Source organism: Falco punctatus (assembly GCF_963210335.1).
Source record: "Falco punctatus genome assembly, chromosome: 4".
NCBI classification, from domain to species: Eukaryota; Metazoa; Chordata; class Aves; order Falconiformes; family Falconidae; genus Falco; species Falco punctatus.
The window spans coordinates 65755744-65772850 of NC_137583.1; the positions used below are offsets into that span (position 1 = coordinate 65755744).

The window sequence follows — 17107 nt, forward strand, 5'->3', positions numbered from 1 at the left end:
TCGCTACCTTTTAATGCCATTAATATGCAGGCTTCCAGAGGAAAAAGTTTGTTACATGTCCGCTGACTGGTACATGGAGTCATGCTATATCTGTGGTTTAAATAAATGCTTACGCTCTTCTTCCCTTATGTAAATGCACGTGTGCTTATTTTCCACTCATCTCTGAGTGGTGCTGGGGATGCAGTCTTTGAACAGGCATCTGAGAACGTAAAATATCTGTATTGAACAATGCTAAGCTATCAGTGCCAAATTAGAAATGACATGTGTGATAAATCTTTTTTGATCATGTTCCAGTACAGTGTAACTTCTCTTTCTCCTCTGTTTTTTCTTTTCTTTTCCCCCACTTTCTCTCTCCGTCCTATCTCTCCATTATGTGTGAATGTGAAAGGGTGGCTAAGACAGTCCAGGAGGCATTTGCCTTTCTGACAAAGTTATTTTTCTAGTCTGGGGGCCAAACCCATCCTTAAAAACACTCAGTGCCACACAGGCCCACCCTCCCCCCCCCCCCCCCCCGCCCCTTCACCTCAGAAATGTCTGTATCATATCAAAACATCCAGAGTAGGACGATTGTGGCAGAGTGACTCAGTCTTCGGAGTGCAGTAAAATAGTGTTCTGCTTGGTTATGTTTTTTTCTCAAATTCTAGTAGCATTTCTGCTTTCATGTGCTTAATATTATATATATGTATGTGTAAGAGTTTAGGATTTTAAGTTGGTTTTGTTTTGGTTTTATTTTTTTTCCCCTTCTCTGCATGTGAAATTTTTATTTTTGTAACAACTGTGTGGCTGGCAGCGAGCACGGGCAGACTGGGGGGACGTGCACCCCTTGTTCTCTGCCTGTTGTTTTCTCTTTGCTTGCTGCCACTTACCTCTGCCAAGCTGAAGGAGCATTTGCTCTGTCATTTAGTGGGAACTGGAGTTTTTCCTGTGTGATTTCTAAGGGAATTTAGTAAAATTCCAGTCTGGACTGATAGCCATGGCCACGTGGTGCCGTTAGCTGGGGCAAACACCTGTCTGTGTCCTGGGATGAGCACAGCAATATGGCAGATTTACATTTCTTGCTTGCATTTCAAAATGCAGCTGCACGAGTCCACCTCTGAGGACTAATCTCCTTTTCGTCAGCATTAATTATTCTGGAATTATGTGTAAAATGAAACTATTACATATTTGAAACATTTAAGTTTTAAGGGACTTAGCATAGGATTTGAACCTCAAATACTCTTGGTAAACTAGCAGCATTTGAAATTTTAATTTAGATCAGCTTAAGGACAAAAGGCTTTATCAGTGATCTGTAACTTGCATTAGCTACAACTTAAAACACTAAATAGCTTCTTTTCAGCCATTTGCCACTTCTCATAAGTAATTTCATAATATGATAAGGAGGTACATTGCCTAGTCCTCTGTGAACATCACACAGTAGTAGGCCAGTGCTTTCAAACACTTGTGCCCAAAGTTAGGTCTAAGCAAAGCATATTTCAGTACCCCATGGAAGGTGTTAGAGCCATCCTGTGTGTGTCAGAAACTTGGGTCGCTTTTAGTGAGCCTGATCTTTATACCAGCCAAGTCAACAGTGTTTGGCATTATAGACAATAAGAAGAATGTGTAAGGAAATAAGAGTTAATCTCCTTAAATTATTTTAATATTTTGAGATATATATTTACACACATGCACACTTAAAGCGCTATATCTAGAACTAGTTACCTAGTTAGTTTACTAGAGGAATATGTATGGTATTTTACTAGTGCACGAAGTGCCGCAGTATATACAGAAGGGTGAATCTCAGATTATTAGAGCTGTCAGTGATGGATGCAAGAGGAAAAAAATGGAGAAAAATCACCTGTCTTTTGCTATCTACCCTTCTCACTGACCACAGTCTCTAACATGGAGCACAGCTGAGGGAGTCAGCCAGCAGCAGATCAGCAGCGGTGCTGCCCATGCCTCACGGCCCATCTGTGCTGCTGTAGGTGAGGTCCATTAGCTGCAGATTTGTAAACTGCTGGAGTTCCATGATGAGGAGGCTTTCCCTCCCTTCCCCCTACTTCTGGCAGCTGGCTGTTCTGCTATTATTCTTGTTCATCTGCTCCATCAGATGTGTGCATGTCCTGCATGTAGTCTCCCTCCCACTCTGTCACTGCGCGCTTTTCATCTTTATGTTACATCCCATTTTGCTCTGTGTTCTCCCCAGGATGTTTGAGGTTCCCATCTCAGGAATTCCTGCCAAGTTCTGATCCCAGCATCTGTTCTTGACATTATCCAGATGCTCTAATTTTGGGACCTTTAAAGATGTTAAAGATGTGACTTTTCTGATGTTGTGTTTCTTTGAGACCCAAGTAACCTGAAGTGCAGATACGATTGTGAAAGTGTTAATCTAATTCTTAAACAATTAGTAAAGCCTTTCTCGAAATGACGCTTTTGACCACAAGAGTTTTTGTCATGGCTGGTATGTACTGAATGTAAATGAATTCATTCTGCCTGGGATAAAGTTACTTTTGTGTAGCTGTGGCTAGATGGAGCTGTCAGAATGCATAAGGCGGTTTGATTTATGTGCAAAGGCTACACGCGTTAGACTTTCCTGGTATATGCTATTCATTTTACCTACTTACGAGCTTCGGTGTTGATGCTCTTTTACTGTTTTAACCTGGATGATATAATGTTTGGTAATTATTTTGGAAAGTAGAGAAATCATTTGGGATACAACAATTAGGCATAGAGACTGCAATAAGGTTTGCTTTCAGTGAGGGGCAAGATTATCTTAAAGCAAGGATGTCTGAAAAAGTAATGAATGCATAAATGTTTCTGATTAAATGCGTATTTTTTCATATTTGTGTGGGCAGGGTTGTTTTAGTAAGTGAATGGTCTCCAGTGAGGCAGGTAATTTAAAACTGATCTTGCACATCAGAAAAGGTGACCCCTAATTAAAAACATAAACCCTATTCTCTTTAGAAGCTACGCTGTCTCTCATTTTCAGTCTTTTCCTTTTAATATTAATTACTAGGATGTTTTAATTATAAACAGATCTTGGAGGTATTATCTGCTTCCTCTGTTTAGTCCTTTTAAATGGTAATCGCTTTTGACAGCATAATTTACCCAGCTACCTGTGTTAGCCTTTTGCAATACATCTGCTTTGTGTGGTACCAAACTACAGGCTGCACCCCAAAAAGGTTATCCAAATGTTCATGCAATTGCAAAGATCGAGTCTGGCAGGAGAAGTACAAAGAAAGAAGAATTACATGAGGACTTAATAACACAGTAAGTCAGAAAAGCTATTTCAAGGTGTCTGGAGTTTCCCAAGAAATTATTCTTATGCTGGAGGTAACCAGACCAAATTCACTTCTGTTTCTGCTAGAAGACATGTGGAGAGGAGTGGAAGGTAAGAGGTGAGAGTGGAGGTAGCCTTGGCGCCTACGGGGAGTTTCCATCAAGCAGGATTGTGAAGTGTGTGTAGGAGAACACTTAAAAAGAGAGTAAAGGAAAAAAAATAATCTTATTCTCCCCAAAGATGTTAAAAGAACCAAACAACCTTAACCCCTGCAGTTGTCCTAATTCTCTCCATGGTATCAAACCTGTTCTCCCTCGGTCTTCCGCTCTCCGCCCCCCGCTGTTTGGCCATGCTTGTCCCTTGCCAGGCAAAGCAAAGCAAGCTTCCTCAAGTTGCCCTTCAGCTGTGTCTGTGGTTCTGTTTTGGTTGAAATATTTTAAAGCAAAATGCTATTTTTTTTTAAATCATCACCAATCAGCAGAGAATCACCAAATCTCACTCAAATGGACATTAACCTAATGAAATACCCAACTATGCTGTACGTGTGGAAGCAGAGTGAGCACTTGTTTGGTTTGCTTTGATTGTATTTTTCTGTATAATTTACCAAGAGATGAAACTCAGCAACAAAGTCCTCCCAAATACATGGTGATTTTCAAGAACTTGGAATAGCCAAGACTTTCTCAGCTATTGAAAAAGAAAAGCAACTTTTCTTAGCGCTGGGCCCTCAGGGACTTCCATTCTCTGTATTTTTAAGGGTGTTTGAAAGGGAATATTGGGTTCTGAAAGATCTTTTTTTTTTTTTAATATCTTATAGTGAAAATTAAAGGAAACTATAAACGATTTGGAATACCATTAGCTCTGTGAGCACTACTCAAGAAGAATTTATTTGTTTGTAGGTTTAAAATAAATAATCTTTTGCTGCACAAGTCAGCTTATTTTTTGTGATGTTTCTGAATGGGGCCTTTGGTAATCAGATTCTACACACGCTTTAACCTTGTGCAAAATTTAATGAAAAATAGAGTTACTACTGAATATACTGTTTTGCTAGCTCAACAAAAGATGTTAAGTTCTGCATATTTTTGCATAATAAAGATGAGTGTTGACAGTGTAATGATCCATTTGGCACAGATAAAATCATGAATGATTTTAATAACCTTACAACAATATTTGAATTCACTATGAAATATAATATGGATACTTCAAACAGAGATAGGCCTGCTGCCCTGGTATGGAGTGCCAGCTACTTAAAACCTTAGGTTTTCTAGGGGAGAAAAGAGAAGGAACAAAGAGGCTAGATCATCCCAGAGTTGATGGGGAGGAATTAGGGTGTCTACAAGGTGGAAGGGATCTGTTTCAAAGCTTTCAGTGCACTCCTTGTCTACAGGTTGAAGCTGACAGGTTTTGGCAATGCTTCTTATCTCCTTCTTCAGGTTGGGTGACATATTGTGTTGGAAAATGTATTCATGGATATGGGATGAGTCAAGGTAAAGTGTAAGAATGATAGTGTGTTCCCAAGTTTGGTAGCTTGAAATGATTGTGCATAGAAACTTAATTTCTCTTTTGAGTGATTCTTTTTTAAAAAATGTTTTTTGGACTCATTTAGGTGATGTAGGTGCATCAGTCCCAGTTTTCACAGTGATTTAGGGAATTAATTTTCAGAATGAATTCTGAAAATAAAGCTGGAGTCTTTGAAGCTTTCACACTAAATTATTTAGGAGTATAATTACATCAAATGTCCCAATTTATGTTCTTGTTGCTTCAGTGCTTCGGTTATAATGCTTGAGTGCTGCATCTCCTATGTAAAGAGAGCGCGCTGTAAGGCGGTAGAGGCTTCTGCACCAAATAGTCAAGAATCACGGACTGTTGCAAACTGTCCTGAGTGTGATATCAGAGATCTCCTTTGTTATTCATTCCTGCATTTCGCAGAATTAAAAGAACTTGACTTCCGGTGAATGTGTTTTGAAGATGGATGTGATGATACTCACCAGTTAGTTTCCTTCTGAGGTCCTCCCTCCTTGCCCTTCCCTTCTTCCTGTTGCTCCTTTTTTTTTTTTTTTTTTCTTTTTCCCTGCTGGTGTTTATTTTCATAAGTATTTAGATGTCAGATTTGAAAAGCCACCAGGCAGTTTTTAAAAGCAGAGTTTCAAAAATATCTTTGGCATCTGATTTCTAATGATTTTATGGGGAGAAAATAAGTGAGATGCTTTTCTGCAACCTTATCTGTCAAATTACTGTTGAAAATGTGGCTCCAGATCGTTTTGAAAATGGTTTTGGTGTTGGGAGCCTAGGTTTCAGTGAAAGTCCCTGGGGCTCAGTTACTATTTTAACTTGGTGTTTTGTGGGAAATAAACACAGGCCCTATCTCCTCCTGGCAGGTTACGGTGCATGGTAGGCAGATATCCATCTGGATGTGGATGCACCAGGCGGTTATTTCTTCAGACAGAGATCACTATAATCCTCTCGATTGTAGAAAATGTAAAGGTATTAAGGAAGAACTGTAGGATGGCAGTTCTGGGATTCTCTCCCTTTCTAGACTATCAATGTTATCTGTTGGGTGTCTTTTGCTTAAGACCAAAGCTCCTTACCTGGCATAGGTTCACATAATAATTCTGGTGAATCAAGTCCCCTGTGCCTGGGGGATGCCACAGGAGGGGACAACCTCCATGGATGCCTGGTACGTGTCGCTTGCCATCAGCCTGGTGCAGCTGAACCACTACCTTTTATTCTTCCTTTTGCAAGGATAAGCCTAATTGACTGTAAGTTGGTGCATTGTTTTCACTATTGTTACATTTTAATATAATATAAAATGTTAGTCGCGAGGGAACAACGAGTTGTTTGCATTTAAGATTTTTTTAGAGCCTTATTTAAAGAAGGGGAGGCATGAATTATTGCCTAATGTGCTGATTGTTTTTGTCATTATGCACAAAATGAAGAATATTGTTATTGTTATTTTAAAATGCCAGCGGTAAATGTCTCTCTCTTTGTCATTTTGTAATACTAGATAATGAAGTTAGTTAAAAAAAACATCCCTATTTCACTGTTTTTAAGACCTCTGAAAAGTTTCTTGGGGGGGAAAAAAGAAAGTGTTATATGAAAGGCAAAAGGTACGCAGAGTTGCCTCTTAAACAGACCTTGATGTTGCTTTAAAATAAGCCTAATTTAATAGGTATTGTGTTGCACACCGAAGATAATTTAGGCTAATGTCAAGGACAAGTGTTATCTATTCCTTTGTTGTAGTGAGGTATTGAAATAATGAGTGGAACAGAAGGGAATCAGAAAATGTTTGAAGTTTTTCATCTGTGTCTCTAGATGGGTATTTTTAATCACATTCTCCTGGCTTTTGCATGCAAATTACACCGAACAGCACACACTATATGAAATGAAGAGCTGTATTTTACAAAATCTATTTTCTTCAAGTTTAATAAGCTTGCAAAGATTGGCCTATGCTTTAACTAACCAGGTACCTTTTTGCATCTCAGCTGAAATTAAAATCTTAGATTTTGAATTCTGGGTTTTTTTGATCCTGTAACAGAGGAATGGAAAGCTTGGTCTTTTTGGGGGTTTCTGAAACAAACCATTTTTAGTACTCAAGGGCTGCAGCTCCCAATGACAGATGAGACAACTGTTAAGATTTAATACATCTTTTCTTTCAGCAATAGATCTTGCTGTGTGACACCAGCCCCTCTAATAACCCTGTGTCTGGATTACTTACTGCATAGTGTCGCTGCTTAACTGCTGAACTCTGTGGCAGAAACAAAATACTGAACTTGAGTATGGTCCATGCTGTTGACCTGAAGATCTGCTGACCTGCAGAGTCATCCCACACCCACAAGCTCAGCTACATGGAGAATAATCAGGGTATCTTTCTGAGACAGGTCCTCTTAGAAATGGAGGTAGACTTTTATAGTGCACTCTAAAAATGTAAAATTGCTTCCAAAGTAATATTAATATTGTCCTCATTGTGGTTCGCGTATATTCGTTTGTGCTGAGGGATCAGAAATGGAGAATTGGCTTATTCGGTCAGATGTTTCCCTGCTTCTTCCCAAGCATAGCACTCTCTCTTCTGATACCAGAGGTGCTTTATGCACCTCTTTAAAGCCAGGACAGATATATTTTTTCCCCTATTTCTTTTCAAAATGAGCTAAGAAGATCCCATGGTAAATCATATATTGTGGTAATTTTTCAGAGTGTGTCCTTAGACTTTAAGAAGAGGGCTGTTTTTACAAAGGGCTTTTGGAAGAAATATTTTCCATATAAATTGAGTATTTAAGGAAATAACAGGGTAGCAGTATGTTCTATATGCTTTCAAAGAAAGAGTTGGTGAAGAAATACCCATTAGAAAAATCCCGTGATAAAAACCCTATGATTGAAAAACTTTCTGATATAGACAGAGATATTTTCCCCAGCTGTTCTCAGAGCCCAAACAAGCATGGAATTAAACATTTTGGTACCTGCTGTGTGGAGGGACTGTAGCAACTGAGGAAAGCAAACTTCTCTTTAAGTGTAATATCTTCATTTTTGCTGAGAAGCATCAAAGGAAAAAAAAAAAGATTGTTTAAAAGGAATGAGGATGTTCTGTATTCTTGCACTCTCATTTTAACAGTAGTTTTGTGTTTAGTTGCAGGCTCTGGAATCTCTTACCCCATAATCTTAATTAAACCACTTTTGCAGTGAGATGCGTCTGCAGCATTTCTGCTTTTTGGATTTTGCATGGCTGTCTCCATCCTTGTCCCCATCCTCCTAGAGACCAGAGTGCAGCGATGGCACTGCCCTTTCTTTTGCCAGGGTTTAGCTTAACAGCTGCAGGTACCAATGCTGATTAATGTGTCAGTTGTTACCTCCACTGAGAGGGCCGGGACCAGTAGCTAAGTCACACTGCTTGTGGAGCCTTCCTTAGCTTCCTCAGCATCGTTGAAGTTAACAGCAGAAATGCAGCGTTCAGGAGCATAAGTTGATGTAATGAACTGGAGCTTCTACCCGTTCCTGGCTCAGGTGGGTATGTCTTACCGAGGAGAAACCCACCTACTGGCATCTACGTCCTTCTCCCCTTGTCTGTTAGTTTCGTGAAATGTAGACTGCTTCTATTTTTCTTTCTGCCAGCAATGCCTTCTGGCCATGTGGTGCAGGGCTGCTGGCTTGTCTGTAGGAGATGACAAATGCAGATGCTTTCTTTGGCCATGGAAGTTAGCTGATGATGAAGTCCAAGATCCAGCTTTGGTGTTGGACTTGCTGTGTCCATGCAGTAGGTTTGGCCAGGAGAGCAGGTCAGAAGGACTTTGCAGGATAATCAGTTTGTGCGTGTTTTGTACATACCTGTGCCCGTCAGGCCACACACGTGAGCTGGTGGCTCAAGTCTCATTCAGTACGTTACGCAGGAGCAGTGTGTCTGCTATCAAGATCTGAGGTTATGAAAAAGCAAACCCAGCCAACCTGACAGGCAGCTGAGTTGGTAGCTACCTCTAATAGCCCTCATAATACTTTTACACTGTTCAGTTATTGTCTTATTTCTTGGTCTAAACCTCAGCCTGGCTTAACCAATAGAGATCCAGCAGAGATCTATACAGACAGAATTTACACAGTTTACTTTCCAGGGTGCCATAGTCATGCTTGCTTTTAACCTGTTGCTCAGCCATAAGGGAGAAAGGAGAAAAAGTTTTTTAAATTTATGTAATATTAAACTAATGTGTTTTAAATATTTAGAATTTTAAAATATATTTAATAGTCTGGGAACTTACAGGACAGTACATAAAAATGCATTTAATGCCTACTGGGAGAAAATTAGATTGTAATTTAACATTGGTTCTAGAATTTCTCAGATCAAAGTGCTGTAGGAAATGAATAATCAGAAGCAATGTTTTAATAAAAAGCTTGTATATTTACTTTGGAATATTTTCTTAGATTTAAAGAATCATGAAAGCAGAAAATTTTTAAACTATCTGTAAAATTAAAGTCTCCTTTGAATCGATAGATGAGTTTAGAGTTGCAAATATGATTTAACTTGGTATGTTATATTGAGCTTTGAAAGTGAAGGGTGTTTACTTAGTCAGCAGATACGAGAATGACTTTCAATGAGACCAGCAGTGGTTATTTTCATATATCATGGGGTATTGAGGGGGTAGATTATGTTCAGCAGAGGCAATGCAGAGTCCTGCATATGGACTGGAATAACTCTCCGCTGCAGCATGGGCTTGGGGGCCCACTGCCTGGACAACCCCATGAACGTGAGCCAGCAGTGTGCCCCTGTGATAAAGATCACCAGCTCCATTCTGGGCGGTATGAACAAGCCTGTAGCCAGCAGGGTGACAGAAGTGACTACTTCTCTCTGATTCTGGAGTATTTTGGCCTCTTCACTACAAGCAAGACATTACCATGATGGCCCAGCCAGAGGCCACCAGGGTGAGTTAGGGGTGTGGAGACCATCACAGGGAAAGGGTGGCCTTCAGGGGTGCTGTATGGCTGTGCAGTTGCCCAAGGCACAGCATTCTTGACATAGGTGGTCTCCATCAGGCATGGTGAAGATGGAGCTAATACTTTTCTCTGAGGTGCACAGGAGTAGTGCGAGGGACAACAGACACAAGATGCAACAAAGGAAGTTTCAACCTGATATAGGGGTAAAAAAAGTCTTAAACCCAAGAGTGCTCAAACACTGGTCAAGATTGCCTAGGGAGGCTGCGGAATGTCCGTCCTCGGGGTTATTCAAAACAACTAGATGTGGCACTGAGCAACCTCTACCACTGACCCTCGTTTGAACAGGGATTTGGACTCCAGAGGTCACTTCCAGTCTAGGTTATTCTGTGATTCTGTATGAGATTACACTTCTGTATAATGCATAGAAGACCTAACACAAAGTGTTAATTTGGTAGTAGAGTATGACCCTTACAATGTCCTCCTTGTTTTTACAAAAGCAATAATTCATCAAAGTTATTACAAGAATATTGGTTGTTTGGCTCTCTTCTAGTCACGTGACTTTGAGAAGTTGTAAAGCAAGTTCTGGCTTCATGACTGAAGTTGATTAATTAGGGCAGGTAAATATTTTCTTCAAATTGTAAAGGTTGTTGTTTGTGTTTGTCTAAAATTGAAAACTGCTTTTGCCCCCTTTTTCCTTTCAAAATGTTGGGTGATCTATAAGTCTTTGGAGGGGACACTTGGGCTGCACATACAGCGCACAATGCCCGTTAGATGCTGTTGGTTTTGCTAATTGATTTTTTTTTTTTTTTTGTGTCTCTGGGCAGTAGTGCATTATTTGTGAAAATGTCCATTTTTTCCTGTATTTCCTCTTTACCAGTTCATTGAAACAATAGTTACATTTAAATGGGTTTTTAATGAGCCATGTAGAAAAGTGAAGCTCAAGGAATAATAAGAGTTCGGGTCTGCCATGGGGCTATTAAAGTCAGTTCAGTCATCAGAAAGCCTACAAATTGATTTCATATTTATTTTCTTTCATATTTGAATAATAATTGGCTACTACCTTGCGAATTACTTTCTCAAATGTATGTTTTTTTCCTCTTGTACTTATCTGTTCATTCACCAGCAGCTTGTATTTCAGGTTGTTTTGGAGTCTGAGCTGCTATTAGCTGAAACTGGATTTATTGCTGGGCCTTATTAAACAAGTACTCTTATTTCTGCATTGTAACGTGGACTGAGTAATACACAGACTGCTTTGGGGACACATGTTTTTTGTCAACCCTAAAAAATTACTAGAGAAATCTGCTTGTATTCTCTTGCAGTCTCCTTCGGTCACGTTCATGGCAGAGGAGGTGTGTGGTCAGTTCTGTGGTTGCCTTGCAGGTTCATGGTACAGGCTTCCTTAAGGCTGGAAAAGTTTTTTGCTGCAGAAAGAATGCCAGTGATGACTGTGTTTAGATTTTCTGCCAACATCTTCCACGCCATCTTTCCAGATGCTTGTCTGAAAGTGTATGGCAGCGGTCAGAGAGTGACTGAAATATCTCCCATCAATAGGTCAAGGTGGCTGTCAGAAAGTGTGTGCACACAGAGACCTGTACGTTGGGATGGCAGGACAGAGCTGGGTTTAATTTTCTGGCATCAGGTTTTAAAGGAAATGCTGGCAGTAGCTATTTTAGGTGGAGATAGAGTAACAAGGCTAATTTAGATTTTAGAATTTCATTTGGACCATCAAAATCTCTCACTTCAAGGATAAAAATATGCTGTGAAAAAGTTAATTAGTTCAGTTATTAATTGTAAGCTGAGAACCAGAATCCTTGCCACTGTGGGCGCTTCACCAGAGGTAGGTGTTGACGTGCTCCATCAACTCAGAGCTGCCTCAGAAGGGCTGTACTCTCTATTCTGTGGGAATCAGAAAAATAATCACTTGTGTGAGAGGCAGTTTCATACATGAATGGCCATCCTTTAGAGATGATGTGCAGCATAAATGCCAGAAGACCATAGCAGCTGTGAAAGTGAAGACCGCATCTGGAAGTTGTTGTATGGGCTGGGAGGGGAAGTACGTGGTTCAGCCAGGGAAAGTGAGACACTTCTGATGGCTCAACAGCTCAACTACTGTGCGATTGGTCACTGGACAGTGGAACAAATTGGGAATGTCCTTGTATGAAATTATCTAGTGAGTGTCCTTCTGGTGAGAAGAAACCAGGTATTTAAAACTACTTATAATCATTAAAAAAGATAAGTGATTTTAGTTTCACTCTTTGTTAAAAGGAGTGGACAAGAAGTGGAGATGATGTGAAGAACAGAGGACCACTTGCTGTCTTTCTAGCAGGAAAATAGAGCTGTAATCCTAACTGATGTTAAAATAAGCCTGAAATCATTACTGGTGCCTACACGTGAACCAGTATCAGATTCATCAATAAGTATTTCAGGAGAATTAACAAATTTTGGAGATACCTAAGAATATGCAGAATTCAAGCGATCTTTTTGACAATCTTGCTTGCGATAGTGGGGGATAAAATACAGGTAAAGTTTCTAGCTTTATGAGTTTCTGTGAAGGATTTCTGATTTCATGGATTTGTGCTGGAGAGAGATGACTTGATTGCACCATTTGATAGTGATGAATTGTTTTATATGGTGTTAGTACTTAACGAAAACGTAAACAATTGTTGCTGGTGCGATTAGTTTTTTAATCCAGTTAATTAACATTCAAGTACTTAATCTAGTCTATTAATTAAGACTGCATATGTGTTTACTAGATTTTAATTATGTTAGAATAGATGGAAATTGTAATAATTAATATTGGAATGCAGACTGCTGCTGCTGTGTCAATATTAAATGAAATCATTCTTCTTGCTTTTTATTTTAAGTAAATATCACCTGGTTAGTACGATATGCTCATCCTGGTATCCCTTCCAGAATGATCTAAAGGTTGGAGTATAATTAGTTCCATACAGCATGGTGGTGTGGGAAATCAATATAGAGGGTGGAATGCAGTGACCTGCAGGAATGCCTTCCCCCTGTCCCAAAGCCAAAGGCATCGCAGTAAAACTTTGTTTCAATATCTCAGGCTGTAGAAGAATTTCTTTGTAAGCTGTTTGCTTGGTGAACCAAGTATATTTAGCAAAAAGAATTGCATTATGTTGTGCCTCCTTTTTCTGTTTGCTGTAGAGTCTTTATCAGTCAAAAGAGAAGAACATCAAGTTAGTAGCTGGTTTTTCAACTGCACTTCTATTTTTTTTTTGTTTTCTTTTGGAGGATGATGATAGTGGTAAACAAACAAACAAACCATACAACCTCTTCGAGTGTACTGAAGATCACAAGTATGCTTTTTATCACTGGGATGATTGTTGAGTTTTACTGCTTTTATTTCTTTAAAAAATAGCTGTTAGTCAAACAGTGAATATTGTTGCTTTTTAAAAAATAATATCTTTTGTTGATAATTCATATTGGATTATGCATATTTCTTGCACTGGAGTTTAAAAAAGTAGGATTATTTTAGTTTATGCATATGGACCTTTCAAAGACTTACTGTAATTACATTGCTGAAATGGAACAATCCTTCCTGTAAGTTATGACCTGAACAAAGCTGCTGTCTTTATATTTGAAAGTGCTACTGAATATTTGAAACTTCACTTTTCTTGAAAAACTAGTATATACTTACACTGGGGACTAAATTCTTAATCTTGTTCAAACATGATTCTTCTGGTGCCAGCTTACATCGATGAAGGATGTGGATCTGTATTGAAACCTTCCTTCTATTGCTTTTGCCATAATATAATTAGAAATGTAAGCGTGCCAGTCTAAATTAAGCCTGTCATTCATCAAATATGCTTTCGGGAGACAAAGTAGTTTGTTGCTGTTTGATTTTATTTCCCATTTCCAGATTTTTAGTTCAATGATTGACAAATTCAAATAGTGTGTCCTCTTACCCCAGGTGATTAAAACTGCTGTAACCTATTTAACCGTATTTTCATGTCTTTGATGCGTTCAAGTTCAGGACCCATGGAATTGGGATGGATGTATCTTGCTATAACTAGTACTGTTGTTAGTTATTATTATTGTTGATATGATGCTTGGTCTTTGGATGCGGAGTTGTCTTTTTTTTTCAAGAAATGGTTTCAAATAAGCCAAATGGCTCAAGTTTTCACTGGATTTAGGTGGAAGGTCTTTTAAAGGGCTAATATTGATCTAGTACTGAACAGTTTAACTATTTTCTTTCTTTGTGCATTGTTATGGTTTATTCTGGCCTTCTACTGATCCCTTCTGCATAAGAATGGATGATACGATGAATTTCTCAGGTCACTGCGAACGATGAGAGCTAAAACTGAAGGTCAGAGAACAGGAGGCAGAGCTCCTGTGCCTCAGGTATTGGAAGTAACCACAGAGTGGTTCTGGAAAGGATTATGCAGTTCCTTGCATTTGAAAACCAGCAGTGTGCATGGTCATGGTAATTTCAGTCATTTACTACTTATTTAAAAAAAAAAAAAAAAGTCAGTACGGAAGCAGTCTCCCTACAGTAAAGATGATGATATTTCCAGAAATACAGTAATCTTTGCTTTCTACTCTCTTTGTAAATCTGATATTTAAAGCCTAACAAAGTACCATAGGTTTACCGTTGACTTTAAGGCTGATAAAAGCTGGTCTAGTAACCTGTGTTCCATGCTTTGCTAAATTAAAACCATCTCCTTGGCCTTTAAACTTGACTGGCAACTCACTGACAGGCCATTTGTTTCCCTGGCGTAGATCAGCGTTCATTGCTGTGGATTCCTACCACAAAGGATTCTTTGTAGGTTCACTGACGTACTTGTGTGGCTTCCTTCTAAGTAGCCGTAAGGTGTCTTTTCAGATGTTTTTTTTGTTTTGTTTCTTGTTCCTGCAAAGGTGGTGGTCAAGGTGTGGTTTCTGGGCCTCTAGAGGTACAAAAGTGTATAATGCCTTTCCTCAAAGGAGTTTCCTTGATTAAAATAAACTATGTTGGAGAAATCAGAAAGGAGTACTTGGTATCAGAATACAGTGGAAGATGCTTTGACTGTCCTTGTTTCCTGTGAGCTCATGGTCCACAGAGCGGCATACCAAGCTCTGGAAATCAAGATCCAACACTGTCTATTCACATTAGATCTTCCAGTCCTGAAGACTTTCTATCTTGTTATGAGGAATGACTGTACCTTTGTAATGCTGTTTTAAAACGAACTTCCTATCGTGTGTTCCTAACACTAATTAGATTTGGAGAAGACTAACATGGCTTGTGTTTCTTCACATGCTGTATGCAAAAATGTTACAACGTGGCATGCTTTCTAACGGAACTGAAGCCTTTTGAAGGTTTGATGCTGTCAAAACAATGAATACCTGCAAAAATACATAAGATCAAAAGCTAAGCTTGAAATAAGAAACATTCATTTTTAGGTATTCTGATGTCGTAAGTTGTAAACTGTCTGGAATAGGCAAAAAGCTGGAGGCACCATAAAGTAAAACATACTTATATAGAGAGGTATATGCACATTCCTTTTTACATATATACACAATATATATAAAATACTTGCAGCAGCATGCATTGAGTAATATGTTTCAGTCAACCTCAAAGGAACAGAATATAATTTGAGGATTTATCTTGATACTTGCCATGCACAGGAGAAAAAGACTGGATGTTTCCTGCCCAGGGTTCTTAAATGCATTCATTGTGTTTTGTTATAATACTTTACCCATCTTCACTTGTGGATTAATTTATTTTCAGTTGCTGGGGATTGGTAATTAGCTTGTTATAAAACAGTAAAATTGTTATGGGTAAAGTGTGCTTCTTTTGAGACGTATCCTTCAATTTTTGTAAGTGTTGGTATTTTGCAATGTGTAAGAAAATTTTCTGATACTCTTGAGCTACTGACATTTTAGGTGTTGTCACTTTTGTGTGTAGATTTCTCAAGCATAAATCAATGAATTGTATGTTACAAGTATGTTCTAGCTACCCACAGCTGCAGCCTGTTTTTCTTCCTTCTGCACCCTACCTTTCAAATAGTATTGGAGAGAGCGTGGACTTCTTATCCATTACCAATTCATTCTTTCTATTCTGTGCGTGCCAGAACTGAAATCTGCATTAGGTACAGAATTATTGGCAGAAGTGAGCTACTTTCTGCGATTTCAAAACTACTCATTAGAAAAAGTGAATGCCTGAAAGTACTTTCAAAATCTGAATTCCCAAGTGGTTTCCACCTGGGCTTACAGTTGCGGTTTTAAATTTTTTTTATTGATGCTTGTGTAAGTTAGATTAGAGTAAAGGGACTAACAGTAAACTCTATAGGATGAAATGATGTCAAATTCACTTTAAAAAACAAACAAACAACAACAACTACAACAGAAAAAAGAAAGGAGAAAACTACCTTTGTGATTCCTTAGGTTATACAAACTTCAAGTGTTGTTCTAACAAAATAAACAATTTGCAGAGATCAGAGTAGGTTTAAGTTGATTTGCTCTATTTACCAACTTGGACAGAAGAATGTAATGCTTTCTTGGAAATGTCTTTCAAATATTACATTACAGATTAATTCATAGGCTGCAGACTGCTGTTACCCATAAAACTTTTTTACCCATCTTGAAAATTAAGTTATAAAATGAAATGTGTGTAAGAGCAGGCCTTTTCTCTTTCAGTAGGTCACCAAAGATAAATTGGGATAAAATATTTGTTTAAAATAAAAACATTCATTTGCAGTGGGAAAAATATCTCAGATTTTCAAAAAACCACTGTGATATTTTTCCTATTTCCCTTGCAATGGTGAAGGTAGATTTAAAAAATCTTGATTAAAATAGTAACTTGGCTAAGTTTTAAGTTTTTCTTGCGTTCTTAGGCTTGTCTTGAAGAAGATGATTCCAAACAAATACAGAAGTATCTGTAAATTTATGAAAGAAATTTTGCAAGAGAAGCTCACAATTTAAATCATATTAATAGATAATAGGTTTATAGGTGGTAGATTAATAGATGATAACTTGTAGTGATTAAAATTTTTGGGTGGCTTTGTATTTTGACTGTAGCTTTCAATATGTATTAGCATAATTTCTTATGGTACATTTTTATGCTATAAAAATGTGGTTTTGCTGATGACTTGATTTTGTAGTAACGATGCATATAAAGGTGTCAAAACACGGGTGATTAATTCCAATGCACAGGCATCAATCAGCACTAAGATAGTTTTCTGCATTTCTGGGTAAGATGAAGTGGTTTGCTGGGAAAGGTGTGACCCTTCCTTTCCTGACTTGGTGCCGTTCATGCTGCAGTTCTGCAGCTTGCAGTGATGGGTTTTGTGCCCCATCAAAGCTGTTGACCCTTGGTACTATCCAATTAATAGCTGCCTTTCCTTGGGCTGATGATGTTGTGATCTAGGCATTGATCTGAGCCTCTGCTGATAGATGTTTCTCACTCTTTGATGGGAAGAAATGATGAAATGCTGATATACAATG

General features: G+C 38.5%; 1 protein-coding gene across 16 annotated transcripts in view; it reads left to right on the forward strand.

The window, feature by feature from the left end:
- Positions 1–17107, forward strand: part of PARD3 (par-3 family cell polarity regulator) — a 481499-nt gene that overhangs the window by 160706 nt on the left and 303686 nt on the right. The window lies entirely within an intron of this gene.